We start from the raw sequence: 20,203 nt of genomic DNA, 5'->3' as shown, positions 1-20,203 counted from the left end.
AGATCCAGATGTGATATATATATGCAGTGTTTTGTAGGTTCAGATGTGGTGTATAATGCAGTGATGTGTAGGCTCCCACTTCTTAACAAAGGCCGTCTCAGGAAACACATCACTGGCTGCCATACTTAACTGAAGGAGCTGGAATCTATGTGACTGTGATCAAAATTGCAGATCTGTGATGGGACTGCCAAGGATGAGTATCAATAACACTGCTCTAGGCAGAGGGCTTCAATTTGTACATCACTTGTGTGTAGTGAGATATTCATCTTGTCCGCACCTGTGGCATAGACCACGCCCATTGGGGTGGAGACAGGGCCAGAAGTGACCTGGGGGAACTAAGGCTGAGGAGGGGGCTTGGAGAGCTCTCCCTTGCTTACAGCTCAGGGACAGGAGACATCCTGGAGGCATCCTTGGGACCAGGAACCTGCTGGTATTCATCTATCTATGTTATGAGTTATTTCTCCCTGAATAAACATCTATTCGGCCTATTTGTTTCTCCTGATCCTTATTAAACATCAATACTCATGTAAGCTGATTGTCCCTTTGTCCTTACCAAATGCATGCTTGATTTTGAGCATGCTAATGTCAAGATCTCTTAGCCCTTGGTGCTACCTTTATTTTCTCTCAAGAACCTTAACTACATGATTCTTCACTTAGAAACACTTGAACATGTGCCTGTGTTAAGATCAGTACTTGAATTTTTCATGATAGACATATTCCACAAATGACAACACAGGCAGAACACAGCCAGTGCTTTGTTTTTGGCCTATTTCATTGTTTTCTCGATAACCATTTGAACAGCATGTATGCCTGAAACAGGGGGAAGTGTAAAAGTATCCTGTGGTACCCAGAAGTGTTTCCCAGGGCTGGGATCACCAACCCTATCTCCTTGAGGCATGGGTTTTACAGGTTCTCTTTCATGTCGCCTTGGCTTCACTACCTCATAAGACTAAATGCACCACAAAGTATATCTGTCATCTCACTACTAAGATGAGTTTTCTTCCATAAGTCTTCTCAAATAATTAAGATACTCTAGGGAATATCACCTAATGGATTTTTCAAAGTCACACTTTCAACATTTTTTACATCAGAAGAAATGAAAGTAATTGTTATAATAACAATGAAAAGTTTTTTTTTTTTCTGGTATAAAAGGGGAACTAATACCAGGTTGAGGAAGAATCCACTAACATTATGAATAGGGGTAATTTCCAAAGAACTTATGGTTGATACTTTATAAAACTAGTTCTCTAAAATTTGGTCCATTTTATTTAGTAAACCCTCATGGGCATGATACTATAATAAGAATGTCAATGATTTTTAAAACTTTGAAATGATGCATATTTACATAACTGAGTACAATATTCTATAGATATTCTATAGATCCATTTGATCCATTCAGTTACTTCTCCAGCATATGTGTGATGCCAGCAAAACAGAGATAAGAAGGACTGTTCTTTCCTTTTAAGGAAAACCTCCAAGTTGTCAATGTAGTGGGGCAGACTGGGGAATGAGAAACTGTAATAGGTATAAGACCAACATTGTAGGTATGCACAGGTTACTGAAAGGCTTTAGAAAAGGAGCAACAGATGGAGAAGTCAGAAGTTTCAGGAAGGGGGACTGGAGCTGTGATGGTTTCTCCTTCCTTCCTTCCTTCCTTCCTTCCTTCTTTTCTTCTTCTTCCTTCTCCTCTTTTTTCCTCCTCCTTCTTCTTCGCTATTTATGTTCTCCCACCCCACCCCTGGAGACAAGCTTTCTCCATGCAGCTCTGGCTGTCCTGGAACTCTGGCTGTCCTCTGCCTTCCAAATGCTGGGATTAGAAGTGTATGCCACCACCACCCTGTTTGCTTGTTTCTTCTTTAGGAAAAAACAGGAAAGAACAAATTCGAGAGTATCTGTCAGAGTTCTTAGTTATAAGCAAAAGAGTTCCATATTAGCTGGTTAAACTGTATGTATCAAAAGTTTAGTCTGGATACTACTGAAGTGCCACTGGCCCTGGACATCAAATAGTACCCAGCTCTGGACCTCAGGACTTCAGTCTTGTTACAACTGCTGACATCACCATCAGAGGAAGTTTGTGCTTTTTACTGTGTATTACTAGCTCTGAAATCAAAGTCTGGGCTGGAGATGACATACCCGTACCAGCTCTCACATTCTTCCCACCGATTCCTCTGTAATGCTGCTCCCTGGAGGGAAGGTCTAAAAACTCTTGTTTAGGATTCAGCACTCCACCATCATTTATTCTGAGAAGCCATGAGTTTGAGAAGGTTTCTCTAAGGATGGATGTAACATTTCTCTATGTACATAAAAATAGGTATTTGGAAGGCACTTTGGTACTGTATCAATTTAAGTGGCAGTAGTAAATTTCTTGCTAAGGCCTATGTCTTACCCAATCATGTGCTTTGAGTAGATTTGCGGTACCAGGCATGGGTTTCTTCTTGTCCAGTGGGATAATTTCCTGTAGATGGGGGTGATTTTCTTGTGTAGAGTATGCCCCAAGTCTAAGCAGAGTAGTTGGTTGTCCCTATGGATTCTTTCCTGTGGAGTGGACCTCCTTATAACAGTCATATTACTATTAGACAAGTGGGCTCATCTTCCCTGGCAGGTTGGTAATGTAGAGTTCATTGTGTAAGGTTTTGACACCTCTTCTTCCCCTGCAGTCTGAACAGCATCTTCTAGCACCGTGAAAGCTAGCTAGCAAAGAGGACATTTCGAGTTCAGTTATAACTTGATTTCTCTACTGCCTTACAACTAAGATAAGTGGTTATCTTCAGCTACTGGGTCTTACCTAGTTCTGTTGGGTAATGAAGGGGACTGGGACTATGAGAGCCTGTATTGTTTTGGAGGTCTCTTGGGTCTCCCTGATCAACAACTACAGAAGAATCATGCCTGGAACTGGGATTTTTGTTTAGCAACCTACAGGTCTTGTGATCAATATTATCCAGTTATTCAGGGTATATCTCGCTTCCCTTTTCTTAAATCATGTTTTTAATTGGGTTACAAGGGTTCCATATGGCTCTTTCATATGCTCCCCTCTTCCCCTCATCTTCCGTATTCCCCCACTCCCTCATTGCTTCAACTTTTCCACCTCCAGTATTCCTGTTCTCTACTCTTGTTATATGTAAGTTCTGCTACCCCAGCATCCACCACAATGACCCCTTTCTACTTTCCTCATTTCACAATTACTCCAAGTTAAACACAAAAGCTAAAGAGTCAAAGCTGGAATCTACATATGAGAGAAAGTAGGTGGTGTTTGTCTTTCTAGGCCTAGCTTATTTTATTAGATTTTTTCCAGTTCCATCCATTCACCTGAAAGTTTCATAATTTCTTTTTAAACTATTATTATTTTTGTTGTTATATGTGTGAGCACATATGCCATGGCATGCATATGAAGATCAAGGGATAATTTGGGGGCTAAGGTCTCTCCTTCCACCTTTATGTGGGGTCCCCATGGAGGCCAGAAGAGGGTTTTAGATACCCTGGAGCTGCAGTTACAGGCAACTGGCAACAGTGAGCAGCCCGGTATGAGTGCTGAGAGCTGAACCCGGATCATCTGGAATAACTGCTAAGCCACTCTGCGGCCTTGATATTGAGGCGTTTTATTTCTGTGTATGTTTTAGGAACTAATCTCCTGTCAGATGTATAGCTGGCAAAGATTTTGACCATTCTGTATGTTGTCACTTCACTTCATTGACAGTGATTTTTGCTGTACAGAATTCTTTACTTTCATAAAATACCATTCATCAAGTGTTGGTCATATTTCCTGAGTGACCATAGTGCTGTTCAGAAAGTCCTTTCCTATGCCTATATGCTGAAGTGTACGCCACAGCTTTTCCCTCTAAGGGTTTCAGAATATCAGGTCTGATGTTGAGGTCCTTGATTCATTTATAGTTTTTACAGGGTGAGAGATAATTTCGTTCTTCTACTTGCTGATATCTAGGTTTCACAGAGCTGTTTATTGAAAATACTGCCTTTTCTACAGTTGCTACTTAAAATCAGGCATTAATTACATGTGTTATTATCCAATTTTTAATCTATATCTGTTGTGTGTCAGTAGCATAATGTTTCTATTATTATGGCTCTGTGGTATAACCTGAAATCAGGTATGATAGTACCTCCTGAAGTATTATTTTTGCCCAGGATTTCATTGCCTATCCTTGGTCTTTTGTGCTTCTGTATACATTTTAAGATTGTTTTTTCTATGTCTCTGAAGAGTGGCTCTAGAATTTTTATTTTAGCCGCATTGAATCTGTAGATTGTTTTGAGTAAGATGGACATTTTTATGATATTAGTTCTTCCAATTCATGAGCACTGGAGGGGTCTTTTTATCTTCTAATGTCCTGCTATTTCTTCAGTTTTCAATGTAAAGGTATTTCATTCCCGTCATTATATTTATTCCCAGGAATATGCGTTATAAATTGGATTGCTTCCCTGATTCCTTTTACAGAATTTTTGTCATTGTATATAGGAAGTCCAATTGGTACTTCCACTTAAGTGGTTTACCTCTCCTGATAAGTTCTGCTGTCCTCCTAATGAAAGTGTATTAGCACTGCTCCTTACTGAGCAGAGTAAAATCCCACTGTATTTGTACACATTAGACTGTTTAAACTAATTACAATCGATTCAAGGGTTCCAGTCATTATTTGTTTTCTCTTTTCTACATCTTTAAAATGCTTTTCAAGATCACTGTTCAAAAGTTCTGCTCCAGGATGGGAAACACATTATTTGACAATGATTGTCTAGGGAATGTAATAGTTTACAAACAACTAAATCCATGCCTCATCTGTATAGGTATTTTAAAATATTTTTTTCTTTACAAAAATAGTCTAGCAGAGAAATAGAAAGCACAGTATGATAGGCACTTGTGTATCTATCACCTAGAATCAACTCAATAGTAGCTAGCATTTTGCTATATTCATTTTATCTCTGTGTATACATGGGGTCTCCCTCCCTGAGACATTTAAAATTTAATTATAGATACAACATTTCAAACACTTAATGTGGGTATATCACTGTACAACTCCATAATTTTATTAATATACTTAAAGATTAACAATATGTTCTTGGCTATACTTAATGCCAGCACATATTCAGATTTCCTCAGTTGTCCAAGTACCTTTAATAACTAGCTAAAGGGCCTAAGAGTTAGGAATGCTAGAGGTTAGAATTACAGGAGGCATTATCAGCAGCCCGAGGATGTTCTATGGCAAGATTTCTCGAAGCTGTCAAGACTGACGTTCTGGATAATTCTTTGTTATAGGACTGGCATTTTCTCTGCATTGTAGGGTGCTTAGGCTGATCCCTAACTTCTACCCACTAGCTCCCAGCTGCACTTCCACACCAATTGTGATACTTGAAGATTTCTTCAGACATTGCTCAGTATCACCAGTTGAGGAGTGAGGGTGCAAGGTTGTGTTAAAATGACCCCTAGTTGAAAACCACTAATCTTGAGGAAGATACGACAATAAGGTTTTCCAGTTTGGGACAGATTCTCGAAATTTGTTGGGATATTTTACATACGTTATAATGTTCACCTCCTCTGGATAACAGGTCTGCAAGGTAGGGTCCCTTCTTTGATTTTTGAAGTTGGGGAAAGTTTTTAGTAAGGTTATATGCTATTGCTAAGGTTCAGGCTTGACCTATTCCATCTCAAAGATAATTCTTTGTTCATAGTCCAAGCTGTTTCTTCTTTTGATAACAAAACAAACAAAAATGCTGGAATAGCAGCATCCCCTGATTAAACGCAGAAGTATAAGGGGCATTATCAGCTCTGGGAGGGAAGAGGGTCAAAATGGTTAGACTATCCAGAGGGAACAAAGAACTTCGCCAGTAGTCTTTTGAGGTCTCTGGTGTCAGTGACTACTTAGAGAAGAGATGGCCATGAGAGAAGTTGAAAGAACATGCATTAGATTCCAGACACTAAGGAAAACATGGTAGGCCCTTAAGGTGCAACATTGGGGCAAATCTCCTTAATTAATTATTCTAATTCATGGACATTGAGTTTTCTACCTTCTAGTGTCTTCTATTTCTTTCTCTGGTGTCTTAAAGTTTTTATTATAGAGGTATTTGGTTTCCTTCATTAAATCTAAATATAGTTGGGAATGGTGAAAATATACCTATAACTACAGTACTTGGATGGTGGAGACAGGGGAATAAGATGTCAAGGTCCTCCTTGGTTAGCAAGTTGGAGGCCAGCCTGAGCTACATGAGACCCTGGTTCAAAATAAAAAGTAAAAAAACCAAAAACCCATCAATATGTGGTAACATTTCCTCAGGTTTTCAGGGTTTCTGTTTGCTTGCTTGCTTTGTGTGTGTGTGTGTGTGTGTGTGTGTGTGTGTGTGTGTGTGTGTTGTTTTGTGCAAGTGATGCAAGTTTTTCTACCTAAGGTATGATTCACAGAGTCTTGTCCCTGAATGAGCTTTCAAAAGCTAAAGAAATTTGAGTGACTGAGATGTTAAACAATCGTACCACAACATAACACTTGGCTTAACAGGCATATAGGTATGAAAATAACTATTTATGTTATGATGACTTTTTTTATAGTCTGAATGGGGGGGGGACAGAAATACAGTAAGTTGACCAGGCTCTTTTTTATTTTCTTGATGCCAAATGTAGGACAATGTAGTCATCATGTGTCTAAAAGATAAGCAAAAATGTTGTCACTGTCTCCAAATGCAACCAACTTTAAGAAGAAGATTCTCACAGACTAGCCATTTAAAACATTTAGTAGTAGCCAGAAAGTGGTGGCTCATGCCTTCAATATCAGCACTCTGAGCAGAGACAGGTGGATCTCTGTAAGTTTGAGGCCAGCCTGGTCTTCAGAGAAAGTTCCAGTACAGTCAAGGCTACACAAAGAAACCCTGTCTCAACCATGCTCCTCCTGCCCCTAACACACACACACACACACACACACACACACACACACACACACACAAGAAAAAAAATATTAGGCAGAATTTCCTTTTGAACTATAATGTCTAAGTATTGAGAACTACACATAATATTCAATTACTAATAGATTTATTGTGCTCCAAAGTCATTTGAACAAATAGCTACTCAACTTCCCTGGATTAAAAAAAAATAGGTATACAGAATTTGCATCTTCATTTACCTAACAAAAATAATCATTTGGTAATCATAGTCTGTGAAATCAGGGAGATGTTTTCCAAAAAGTATGACTATCTTTTAATGTTTAGATCCACTGTTTTAAACATTTTTGATTGGTTAAATTCTTTGAAATTCATCATTCAAACGTTTTCTTCGAATCTTACTTGTTGTTTGGTAGAGCTATCAAGTGAAAACAAACATGTTTGTCTGAAATCAACTGCCAGTTTTACGTGCAGTTTTTTGTTAACTTTCTCTGTCAAACATCTACAGTGACATACAATTTTTTTCAAACGTTTGCTAGAGCTATACCAGCAGGGGGCGAAATACAAAAGGAATATATTTGACAAGCAATATAGATTTTTCTGATTTCAGTGACTGGGAAATAACAAAAAAAAAAAAAAAAAAAAAAAAAAAAAAAAACCAGCATAATCACAAAGCACTTTGCAATTTAAAGTGATTCAGTCTCCGTTATCTTGCAATGACTGAACTATAAAGAGACAAATGCGGGTCTATTTTAGTTCTTCAAGTTAATTTGTGTAGAACATTGTAGGGGCAGGATAAACCATGATGAATTGCTATTGTCCTTATCTTTCCCGACATGTATAATTCCTCCACTCAAAGTCCTGGATAGGTCTCTGTGATGACGGGTGTTTTCCGTCCTTGTTTCTCTGGGTTACTGCTGAGCTTTGCGGTTTTGGAACTATTTTAAATAATTCAGCGTGGGCAGAAAAAGAACCCGGCAGGGCTCATGATTTATAGGGTAGATAGAGCCCAGGGTTCACTGTCTCAGACAGAAATAATAATCCTGCAGCCTTGTAGTCTGAATTTTACAGTGGCATGTGTTCTAACAGATTCATGATAAAGGGCGAGGAAAGGTTATAAAACGAAAGATCAACTTGCTCAGGACTGATGGAAACAAAATCTCTTATGAACTCTATTAATAGAGTCACCCAAACGCACAAGTAGATTTGAAAGATGTATGAAAAATGATCATCTTCTCCAAACACCGACACAATTCTGGACTGATTTTGTAGAAGACGATTTGCTAGTTTGCCTGCTGACTTCTCATCTTAAGTAGGACAATCCCTTCTCATTTGTTAAATAACAGCTTCCTCTTCTGTTGGCTTACAGAAAAAGAGGAAGAGAATGAAAAGGCCTTTTTTTCCGGGCTCAAAGGACGAGCTGATGCTTGTTGTCCAGCCGGTTTTTTAGTGGCGACCTGGTTCTGTGTTTCCATACGTCTGCAGTTTTATTCCAAGCCGCTCCCGGGCGCAACGGTAAAGTAACTGGGCTGAGAGGAGCTCGGATCGGGCGCTGGGAGCGCCGCCTCCGAGGGTCGGGCGGAGCGCGGACGTCCGCAGCCCACACTCCAGTGAGTCCACAAAAAGGCAGTCTGCCCGCACCCAAAATGGCGAACGTGGTTCCACGCACGGCGCCTGCGCACGAGTAAGAATTGTGTGACACCAATTCCCCTGGAGTGTCCTCCCCCACCCCGGCACCCACCAGCGCCCGGCCCCGACCTAGCCACCTGCGCCCGGAAGTGACGTACGACAGCAGCGGTTCCCCGCTGCATGATGGGAGAGTGTGTGGAGTGGGCGGGGGTCTCCGCGGAGGAGGAGGAGGCGGAGGCGGCGGCGGCGGAAGAGGGCGGAGGGTAGTGCGATGGGGGTCCCGCGGCCACGCTGAAACTCCGGGTGGGCGTCCATGGCGCCGCTGCGCTGACAGGGCCGGGAGCAGCCTGCCTTCCGCCCTCGCCAGCTCAGCGTCCGAGTAACCGGTCCTTCCCCGGGGAGCCAGTTCCTCCCCGGGCCGCCGAGCCATGCCCATCGCGACCGTCCGGGACGAGCCAGGTGAGTGCCGCCCCCGCGCTCCCCGGGCGCGGAGGAGCCGGCCGGCCCGGTCGCCCCGGCCTGGAGCACCTGCCAGCGCCGGCCCGGGTGCGGGCCTGCGAGCTCCGGCGCGGGCTCGGCTCTGCTCCGCGGATGCGGAACGCCGCTGGCAGCGCCCGGAGCAGTGGCACGGCGCTCGGCATCCCGGGCTCGGCCGACGACAGCCAGCCGTGCCCTCCCGGCCGCCGTGGCCCGCCCTGCCCCTCGGCGTCCACCTGGCCGAGCTGCGCGCCGGAGCTCCCTCCCGGCCGCTGTGGAGAAGTTTGGGGCTCCGCTCCGGCTTCCTCCTTCTCCCTCCTCCCTCGTGACAGGTGTAAACACTGTCTGCCTCGCGGAGGCCCGAGGCCGGCGGCTGCCGGACTGTGCCGCCTCGGGGGCGGGGGAGGGTGTCTGAATGCCCCGACCGGCAGACTCGGCTCGGCCCGAAGCTGTGTCCCTTGCGGAGAGGACCTTTTCGGCACTCCCCAGGAAATGAGCTGCGTCTTCGCCCTCATTGCTTTGGAAAGTTGAGCCATTATTCTTTAAGCGCTCGGTTTGGCAGGTGCTGCGGGGTGCAGGGGACAGAGGTTGAGCAGTGGTGGGTTCTTTCTCCCTTTGGAAACTGAGATGAGTTGGGCCTCCCACTGCCCCCCACCTTCTTGGTTTATTCAAGTTATAGCGTGATTCCCTTTTGAATCTGTTGCGGCCGAGGAAAGAACTGACTCATACATGTAAATATTAACGGGGGAGGGGGTGGCGTCAAAGGAGCGGTGGTTCTGTTTCAGAGTTTTCACTTGAAGTAAAACTTTTACCCATAAGCTTCTCGGCATAAATATCTTCCACGAGGCACATCCTCATACTCTGAGGTGGGTTTTTGTTTGAGGGTGGGTGGTGGTGGGGATGGGAGCTCGGGAACGGTTTAAATCCGATTTTATATTTTAACTGTTGCTTTCAGTTAAACTATTAGATAAATATATGCTAAACTCTAGGGGGAACTCTAATGCGTTGATCTAATGAGCCTAGTTTACCTACGGTTCATCAATTTCTAAATATTGACATTTGTAGTGATAATTTTTAACAGCTTCCAGGGGTCTATTTGTTAAAACAAAGTATCCTTAATGCATGGAGCTATCTCACACGAATAAAACGTTAGATCCAGATCAAAATTTCTAGTCTACCAAATGGCACCTACTAGATTATTAGATCTAGTCACTCTTCGTGTATGTGTCAGATTTAACCTTTGATGTTTAGAGACGTTATTTTAAACCACTAAAACCCCTGAAAGATGTTTAGTGGGACTCAGATAATACATAGGGTGCTTGAGCTTGAGTGTTACCTGATCTTTTGACCTGGAGGCTATAATGAAAACAATCCCATGTCAAGCAAAAATAAATCCATAATGCCATTGATAATTTTGCAACATCCTATTGCCTATGAAATCTCATAATCTAGGTGATTCCATTATAGAGCATTATTTTACATTTTAATTTGTTTATAATTAATAAAAGCTAGATGCAATAAATAGTGAAATTTGAATGCTGACGTTTTATTTTTTTCTGAAACTGAACACGCAAAAAAACTTATTAAATAGCATTTCATTGAAGAATTGTCTCCCCAACCCTCCCCTCAAGTCTTATAATAGTAGTCTATTACGTATTTAGATACTTAAAAGCCCTCAAGAATTACATAAATTAATGTTTATATTCCAATTTAATGTCACCAACAATTTGTTTTTGGTTTTTGAGTCAGAGTTTCATGTTACTCAGGCTAGCCTCGAACTTCTACTGCATCTCAAGTGCTTAGATTATACAGATATATCCCATCATGCCCAGCTTCCAAAAATTTGTAAATTAAAAATAAAGGACTTTTCTTTTTAAGCACTTTCAGATCCTCATTATGTAGGCCAGAAAGACTTTACTGCCTAAACATTTTTTTTTTTAACTGTAACTTTGAAAATATTCAGCAATTATGTATTTTACAAATGACATTTTGGTAACTTTTTTTCCGTGTGTGTGTGTGTGTGTGTGTGTGTGTGTGTGTGTGTGTGTGTACGTACGTACACAATCCCGGTCTTTTGGCAGCTTTGTATAATAATTTCTACACTGATAAGTGCGCTTTCTATGAGCTAAATACTTGCCCTTTTCTGTTTGTTTTGTGTTACTGAGGCATGAACCCAGAGCTCCATGCATTCTAGGCAGGCACTGTACCAGTGATCCCCATCCTTAGTCCAGCAAGATACTTAAGAAATGTTTTTGTGAGTCAATGAGATGGTTCAGTGGGTTAAAGGCACTTGCTGCCAAGCCTGGTATGACCTGAGTTTGATCCCCAAGACCCATATCATGGAAGGAGAGAACTAAGGCATGCAGATTGTTCTCTTGACTTCCACATGCATGCCATGGAAGACATATACATGTGCAGATGCACACGTAAATAAGTAAATGCAATTTTAAAATTCTAAATTCTTTCAGAGAATGCATTAAGTTTTTAATCCTCATGGGAACCCTATAAGGTAGTATATTGTGCTATCCCCATTTTTCAGAGGTAACTGGGGCACAAAGATGGTAATTTTCTTAAGGCAAATCACTGGTAATGACAAGGCAAGATACAATAGAATATTTATGTAGTTTTAAAAAATACAGTATACCACTGTTTTTCTAGAATTCATGAAGCATGTATTAACAAGTATAAAAATACATGGGCAGGGAGTGTTCTGCTCAGTGGTAGAACACCTGCTTAGCTTGTGTAAGATCCTGGGTTCAGAACTAGCATTGCACAAAAAGAAGTGGGTAATAAACTCCAAGTAAGTATAAAAGTTAACCTCTGGAGACCTGGAGAGTGCTAAAGGGTCAGAAGGCACCTTTGATGTTTCAGATGTATCGTTACTGTTTGACACATAACTTGGTTACAGTAAGTTAAGTAAGTTGTAACACATTTGTGTTAACAGTTGTGTAGTGGGTGTATAATCATTTCTTTTTCCTAAGCTTTATTTTATTGCTTGAAATGCTTTACAGTAAAATAAAAAGTTTAAATATTTCACTTCAAAACAAAGTGTCACTTTTTTCTTTCAGCAGGGTTTCAGAGGGAAATAGTGAAACAATGTTATTTTGTATTGACTTCATTTTAAAGAACAGGAGCTGTTGTTACCTTTAAAATGCTTAAACTAAAGCTTTTCCCAGTTTCCCTGCTATAACTTCAGGAAGAGTCCCGAAGAGGAGAACAGATGCAATATCCTGTCTTACTCTTGTTGACACTGCCACTCCTTGCAAATAGCTAACTTAAAGGCAAACCTTTCCAAGATAAACTGCTAAGACACTAAGAATCTGGATGTTCAGAGCTTAATTTACAAGAGTGATTAGTTCCCAGAGGAAAATAACATGGTAAATTAAGGTCAATTCTCTGTGTTTTTGTTTTTGTTTGTTTCTATTTAGGTAACTATAGCATCTTGTAAATAATCAACTAAATTATCTGCTGAAGCTCTTCGTGTGTTCTTAGAGTAGTCATCAAGTACCTACTCTGTGTCAGGCCCTTTTCCAGATCTTAGGGATGCTGAAATGGCAAACAACAATAGAATCTTGCACTCAGAACTTTGATTTCTTGTGTATGTGCATGTAAACACATTTGTGTTTAGGAAGGCAGATATAACAATAAGGTAGCAGACATAATGAAAAAGTTGGTTTATGGGGTAAAGGAGCATTACTTTTTACTTTAAGTCATGGACTAGATGGCAATTATAGGATATTGATGTGTCTTGCTATTTAATGTATGGTGGGGTTGAAAGCTTAAAGAGAACCAGGGGGAAGAATGGTAGATGCAAACGTGTACCCAGAATATTGAAAGGACAGCAGCAGGTAAGCACAGTGTTTCTGGAATAATGGGCAGTAATAAAGTTAAACAGGATGTCAGATCAGAGATAGATGATTGAGCAGTGTTGGAAACCTTTTGTAAAAATTCTAGAGACTAGCTTTTTACTGTGTGTAGTGGAAGCAATTGCAAAGTTGCCAAGGGAAAATGTCAGATAATATATGTTTTGCTTTATTTTGTTTATATTTTGTATGTGTACGCTGTGTGCCTGAGGATGCCAGGAAAGGGTGTCACATTCTTGCAAGTGCAGTTATGGATGGTGGTAAGCCATCATTTAGGTGCTGGGAATTGAACCCAGGTCCTCTTGCAAGGTCCTTGTTGCAAGAACAAGTGGCTTAAATCCCTGAGCTAACTTACCACCCATTTATGTTCTAAAAGAATGTTAGAACTAAGAATGCAATTCAGTGATAGAGTATCCTTGAGGATGTATAGTGTATGGGTTCACACACACACACAATCTGCCTTGAGACAAAAGGATGTATGTACCTGCTGTACAGGTAGGTACCATAGGAATGCAAAACTAGAAGCAGAAGCATTCATTGAAGAACTGGGTACAGTGATACAACTCAGATACAGTGTCCAGAACTGATAGTGTAGCGGTAATAAGAAGTGGCAAGACAGTGTTGGAGTTGAAACCCATAATTTGCTAAATTCAAAGAAGTTATGTAGCAATCCTCTTCTAAAAATTGAAGTTAATGCAACCAGTTAGCTTATTCTGACACTTCAACCATCCTACTTTCTAATCAAATTCTAGCACTCATCTTACGATGCCTGGACAGGGCCTCCATGTATTTTTCTTAATGGTAGCCATTTTCTCTCTAAAACCCTTCAGAAACTTTCTCACCTGGGCATGGTGCTGTACGCCATCTCAACACCCAGAAGGCCAGCCTGGTGTACATGTAGAGTCCCAGGCCAGCCAAGACTACATAGGAAGACCTGTCTTGAAGAAAGAAAATTCTTTTTATCCCCAGAGCATCTAATCATTTTCACCATTTCTTCTTTTTCCAATCAAGTGTGAGTTTTTCTTGGGACTCCTGTTCTCCACACTTTATCTCCGTTAACACACACACACACAGTTGTAAACTGATCACCCCTTCTCATATTAATCCCCTTTATTAGCCTTAAGTTTCATTAAGGTTATTGTTACTCCCTTCCTCTGTTCTAGCAGTTTTGTGTCTAATAGATACTCAGTGAATAGTTGGTTATATTTTTATGCTTAAAGCATACAAGAATAAAAAGGAGCCACATTAAAAATACAAACAAAAATACAAAAAAAAAAAGCAAACAAGGAAAAAAAAAAAAATAAACTGACCTCACAGTTTTGATTTGGTTTGGATTTTTGAAATGGGGTCATATTGTGAACCTCTGGCTGGCTTGGTACTTAACTGTGTGACCCAGTGTGGCAGGCCTCCTTCCTCCCCTCCCTTGTAAAGGAATTTACAGGCATGTGTCACCATACTTAGCTCCTGATCGCCCACTGTTAGTAACTTGTATATATCCTCCTGAACATACATATATGTGTGTGTGTGTGTGTGTGTATGTATGTATGTATGTATGTATGTTTATATGTCTGTGTATGTTTTTCACCAAAATGAAAAACAAAACAAAACAAAAAAAACTTTGCTTAGAGATCAGAGGATAACTTTGTAGATAGCTGAATTTTCTCCTTCCACCCTTTCATGGGTCCCAAGGATAAACTCAGGTCACCAGAGTTTCACAGCAGCCCCTTTACCTACTCAGCTGTTGTTGTGGCTCACTAAAGGGGAATTTGGTGCATACTGTTTAGATCATTTTGCTTTAAATCACCTATACCAATATTCAAGGCCATATTCAATTTCTTCCCCAGCTCATCCAAAAATATACAGCTGATTTGATGAGATAATTATTAACCTCATGTTATACTTATCTAGTTCTTAAAATTATGAAATTATAGAAAAATATGGAAAAGTAGAGGGGAAACTGGTATGCTTCATATGGCAGGAATCCATCTGTTTAATGTCTGTCACCAAAATAAGACTCAAGAATGTGATTAGAAGGAATACTGTAAAGGAAATGTGTCCTGGCCTCTGTGAGTGAGAGAGAGAGAGAGAGAGAGAGAGAGAGAGAGAGAGAGAGAGAGAGAGAGAGAGAGAGAGAGAGAGGAGAGAGAGAGAGAGTTTGGTTTTAAGGCAGACTCTCTCTAAACTGGAGCTCACTAAGCTGCAAACCTATCCTCTGTCTTCACATCATCTGGGCTGGGGTTAGAGTGGTTTGAACATGGCTCCAAATGGAGCTTCTCAGGCCTGTGCAGCGGGCACCTGACCCCTGTCCCTCTTCCCTGGCCACTTTGCTTCCAAAAGAAAGCTGCTAACATTTGGTTTCCCTCCAGTTTCTTGTTTGAATCACATTGATTTTTTTTTTTTTTTCCTTTTCTTTTGTTGTTGTTCTGTTTTGTTTTTGAGGCAGTCTCATGTAACTCAGGCTAACCTCTAACTTGCTTTGTAGCAAAGGTAACTTTGAACTTTGAATCCTTCTACCTCCATTTTGAGTGTGTGTCACCTGCTCAGTATATGTAGTGCTGGAGATCAAACACAGGGCCTCATTTGCTGAGCAAGCACTTTACCAAATAAACTATGCCCTGGCCTCTTTATTTACTAGCAGCTTTCCCCATGTTACTGGTATTTCTTAAAATATGATTTTTCAGTGGCAGTGTAGAATGCCATCAAGTGAGTTTTAAATTATTTTGCTATTTCTCAACAATTGAGTGTCCTGTTTTGTTGTTCTTTTTTGGGTTTCTCGCTCTCTTTGTTGTTGCTGAAGTTGTTAATTTGATACATGCTGGAGTTATTTGGGAAGAACTTCAGTTGAGCAAATGCCTGCATCAGACTACCTGTGGTAGGCAAGTCTGACTGGCATCTTGATTAGTGATTGATGTGGGAGGGCCCATCTCACCTTTTTGATGTCACCCCAGGCAAGTGGTCCTGAGTCATAAGAAAACAGACTGAGCAAACCTTTAGTAGCAGATCAATAAGCAACATTCTTTCATGGCCTCTACATGAGTTTCTACCCTGAGCTCCTGCCCTGACTTCCCTCAATGATGGACTGTAATCTTAAAGGTGAACTAAATTTTCTTCCCCCAAGTTGTTTTTGGTCATGGTGTTTATCACAATTGAAACTTCACTAGGACATTGGATTTTCTGTTCCTTGTGTTACAGAAGAGCATCTAGGTGAACAGGTTTGTACAGAGCTACTACCTTTTGTTATTTTTCATTAGATCAAGTCTTAGAAATAGTTACTAGTCCCTCTCTACAAGAAAAAGTGTATTGCTTCCAAAAGGTTATAATAAAACCAGTTCTACAAATGGTGGCTGAGTACCCTTCTCCTACAGGATGATCAATAAATGCACATTTTTTAAAAGTGTTTACCTGAGCTGGGTGAGGTGGCACAAGCCTGGGAAATAGAGGGAGAAGGGTCATGATCATCCTTGGCATCAGATTGAGTCTTTGGCAACATAGCCTACATGGGTCCTAAAAACAAATAATTTATCTGATATATTTCTTAGGCACTTTTGCAATATTGAGGAATGTTTGTGTAATTTAAAAAGATCTTTTTGAAGGGGACATGGCAGCTCACAAATAGAAATTTGGTCATTGTGCTACTGAGATGGCTTAGTGGGTAAGGGCACTTGCTGGTAAGCTTTATGGCCTGAGTTTGATCCTGGGACCCACAGAGTGGAAAGAGAGAATCAACTCCTGAGAATTGTCCTCAGCTTCAAATTATGCACCATAGCATGCATTCATGAGCACACATACATTAGATAAAGAACAAGCAAAGAAAAAGTGAAATAAAAAAGAGAAACTGGAAAAGAAGGAAAGAAAACATACTTTTTAATACTTTGGATTAGAAGCAATTTCTGTTTTGTAAAATCAATTTAGGGGTGATGCCCAACTTTTAAGAAAATGGGAAGTGTGGTATGGTACATGCCTATATGCTCGTGCTTGGGAGGCAGAGTCATAGAAGTTTAAGGCCTGGGCTACATGAGGCCCTGTCTCAGAAAAATAAAAACTAAAAAGAAGGAACAAGTGAAATAGAACTAAAAAAAAGTGTGTGCAGAGAGTGAATTCTGTTTTTTGTTCCAGGAATTAGCCCCTTGATTGGTTATCTAATACAAAGTGGCCAGCCCTGAAATCATATACACACAAGCAACAAAAATGGACTCAGCATATTGTATTTATATATTTTTGTATTTCTATTTCTGTAAATGTAATTATTTAAAGAAGGGCCATTAAAATTTGGGGGAGATCATTGAAAGGGTTTAAGGGAGGAAAGGACAAAGGGAATGGGGGATATAATTATATTTGATTAAAAAATATATTTTAAAAAACTTTCTTAGGTATCAGTGTAAGATGTACTCTGTGGGTCATCATTAGAAAATGCTGTGAAAAATCTTGTTTATATGGCAGACTAATTTCTCATTCACTTCTAAACGTAGATATTTGGTAGGATTCTAATAACTTTTCTCCTTTAGCCTTTGGTCCTTCTCCCTTTCTATCTCCAGCAAAAGCAAAACTTTTAAACAAATACATTTAAAAAAAAAAATCAACCAGTTAGAAATGTTTGCTGTAGAATTCTTTCCATAGTTTCCATGGAGTTCTTGGTACAGAGAGTCTGCCTGGCTGTTCTACACGCAGGTACTCTGATAAGCACTATTGGCAAAGCTTTGGTTTTGATAATCTCCCCTCAAGAATGTCATTGAAGTAGTGTTTCCATCTATGGATTATATATGTATAGTTTACTTATGGTTTATTGTATAGTATGTATGTATGTATGTATGTATAGTTTATTGTTTATAGTTTGTTTATAGTTTATTTCCTGCTTTCCTTCTGTACTGCATAAATGCTGTTGCTTCAATGGAGGAGGGCCAGAGAACAATTTAAAGTCAAGCTAGTATTAACCTGGAAAAGAATTTGTAAGATAAATCTGCTGTTACTTAGGTCATATTTTAAGGCCATATTTGTGAGTTTTAGATTATCTAGGTTATTGTCTACTTTCTTTACTGTTAGCTAAGCGAATAATCTTGTAGATATTTACTGTTGTGTGGAGAGCAGATTGTATGAGAAGGGGAACAGCCAAGGACTTGACAGTTTTCTTTAGTTATATACTGTAGTGATGTCTTTATTCTTGAAAGTCACAAAGTAGTTCATGATTTTGGGAAGTGTTAGAGGTTTTTTGTTTGTTTTTCTCACAGTATTCTAGTCTTGTGACGTTTAATGTATCAGTCTCTTGACTAAAATGTGAATTTAAAACATGCAGCAAGAAATTTCTTTCAAAGTTATGTCAGCCATTCCTGTCAGCTGGTTTCCGAGTTGTCTGTAGGAGATTTTTCATGAAGTACTAAAGAAAACTGCTAGAAGCAGAAAAAGCAAGACCATTAGTTGGCTTATCCAGTGTGGCATCATGCTTTGGTGACACTGGTTGACACCTCCGTGCATGCTGAGTAATTGCTTCAAATCAAATTCATGTTAGCAGTTCTGTTGAATAAAAACATGAGTCATTTTTGTCCTTTAGCAGTTTTCCTGTATAGCTAGCGTGTAAAGCACTACCCCTGACAAGATACTTGTTTCTTCAAACAGGCTACAGCACACCCTTTCTCATTCACCTCTTCTCAGGCCAGCATCCATCATCAGAATACACTTACCCCAATTAACCATGTGTGTTTTCTAACTTACTTGGTGGACCATTGACAGGCCAGAGGCCAGGTACTGAAATGTACTTCCTGTGAAAGCAGTCAGAGTGAATGACCCAGTAAGAACAACATGTATTCATTCCCTATTTTGAGGTAGACCATGAGGATGGAGAAACAACAACAGAGGACTGTGACCATGCAGCATTGTCGTGGCTGAAGCCAGCAATTGCTGTCTTGAGGACTTGAATGGAAAGTTTGGATGTAGAGGCAGTCTGAGAGGCCCCATCAAGAGGCTCTGTGACAGGGGAGGGGTTCAGAAAAGCACAGGGGCAGTGCTTTGTTGTGTTCTGATTTGTCTTCAGGATGGAAGAGTCTTGAATGTTTGTGAGCTAAAGAGAAAGCATCGGTAATGATGAGGAAATAAATTCAGTCCCTGAGCACAACTGGGAAGGAAAGCAGAAAGTTCCAGGATTGTTTATACACAGGATTGTGGATATAAGTAAGGTTTTAGTGAGGAGGCGTGGAATCGAGCTAGCACTCTGTCCTTTTTAAAATGTTTTGTCCTTGTAAAGATTCTGGGATTATGAGGGTAGAGAGAGTTTCAAGGTGAACTAGTTTGCAGAAAATAATAAATTCTCAAGTATGGTCAGTTAATATGACAATTTAAATGTAAAACAAGCCATACTATTTGTTTACCTTAATTATTATTTGAAGCCCATCCAGATACAAAGAAAATACATTATTGTGGGTGTACATGCATTTAGATGTTCAGTTAAAGGAATTTTTCCCCCGGTGCTGGAGATGGAACGTAGGGTCCATACGTCTCTAGCCCAAGTAAAATGTTTTAGAGGTTTTTTGAAAGCCAGATCTTATAAAGTGATGTTTAACTGGTATTTAACAAAGCAATTAGCAGTTCAGCAAATATATGTAGCTGCTCATGTTATAATTGGCATTGTCTAGTAATATTTGTACTTTTATGTGTTGCCTTTATTGATATTAAAAACAGGATGATCAAAACTTTATGGTTACTTTGAGAAGTCTTGCCTTTTCAGACTGATAGTCTAAAGATAATTTGTGCTTGCTTTCCCTAGAATCAATTTTGAAACTGGTTTGCTTCTTGGTATTTGTGTTGGTTATTCTTTGAATTTATGAGATCATCTTTCTCTTTCCAGATTAATGTGGATGTTTCCAGGAACTTTTTCTGAATGATTTTGATACCTTTTAAGAGGAATTCTTTTATTTTCTGTCGCTCATTTCTGAAATATTTTAAACCTCATCAAATATTTGATTAGTTAATTCAGTTAACTGAGATTATTTTTTTAAGCTTTTGTTTCTTCATATGTGAAATTAAGATAATTTCTCCCTCACAAGAGAACAAGGACTAAAATGATGCTATATGCCTATAGTCTCAGCTGCTCTAGAGGCTTTGTTGAGAGACTGTCAGTTTGAAGTCAGTCTAGAAAACACATAAGACCACATCTCCAAAAGAAAAAAAAAAAAGGTTAAAAGAGATAGTTTATGAATGTTTTCCACATAATATTAGAACATAGTAAACTCTTAAATACTAACTCAACACTGAACAGTCCGTAATCTCAGGGTTAGGTAACCTGATGCAGGAATATTGCTCCAAGTTTGAAACCAGTTTGAGCAAGATCCAAACTTGAAATACAGGCACACATACATACAAACACACATGAACACATA

General features: G+C 40.0%; 1 protein-coding gene across 2 annotated transcripts in view; it reads left to right on the top strand.

Annotated features, from left to right (window-relative positions):
- Window positions 1-8,805: 8,805 nt before the first annotated feature.
- Aftph (aftiphilin) overlaps window positions 8,806-20,203 on the top strand; it is a 66,041-nt gene continuing 54,643 nt past the window's right edge. For both annotated transcript variants that reach the window (XM_051200623.1, XM_051200622.1), the window contains exon 1: window positions 8,806-8,955. The gene's annotated coding sequence lies outside the window, so the exon portion shown is untranslated. The remainder of the gene's footprint in view (window positions 8,956-20,203) is intronic.

This window comes from Phodopus roborovskii, unplaced genomic scaffold (assembly GCF_943737965.1).
Source record: "Phodopus roborovskii unplaced genomic scaffold, PHOROB, whole genome shotgun sequence".
Taxonomy (NCBI): Eukaryota; Metazoa; Chordata; class Mammalia; order Rodentia; family Cricetidae; genus Phodopus; species Phodopus roborovskii.
This window is presented reverse-complemented; position numbering and strand designations above follow the sequence as displayed.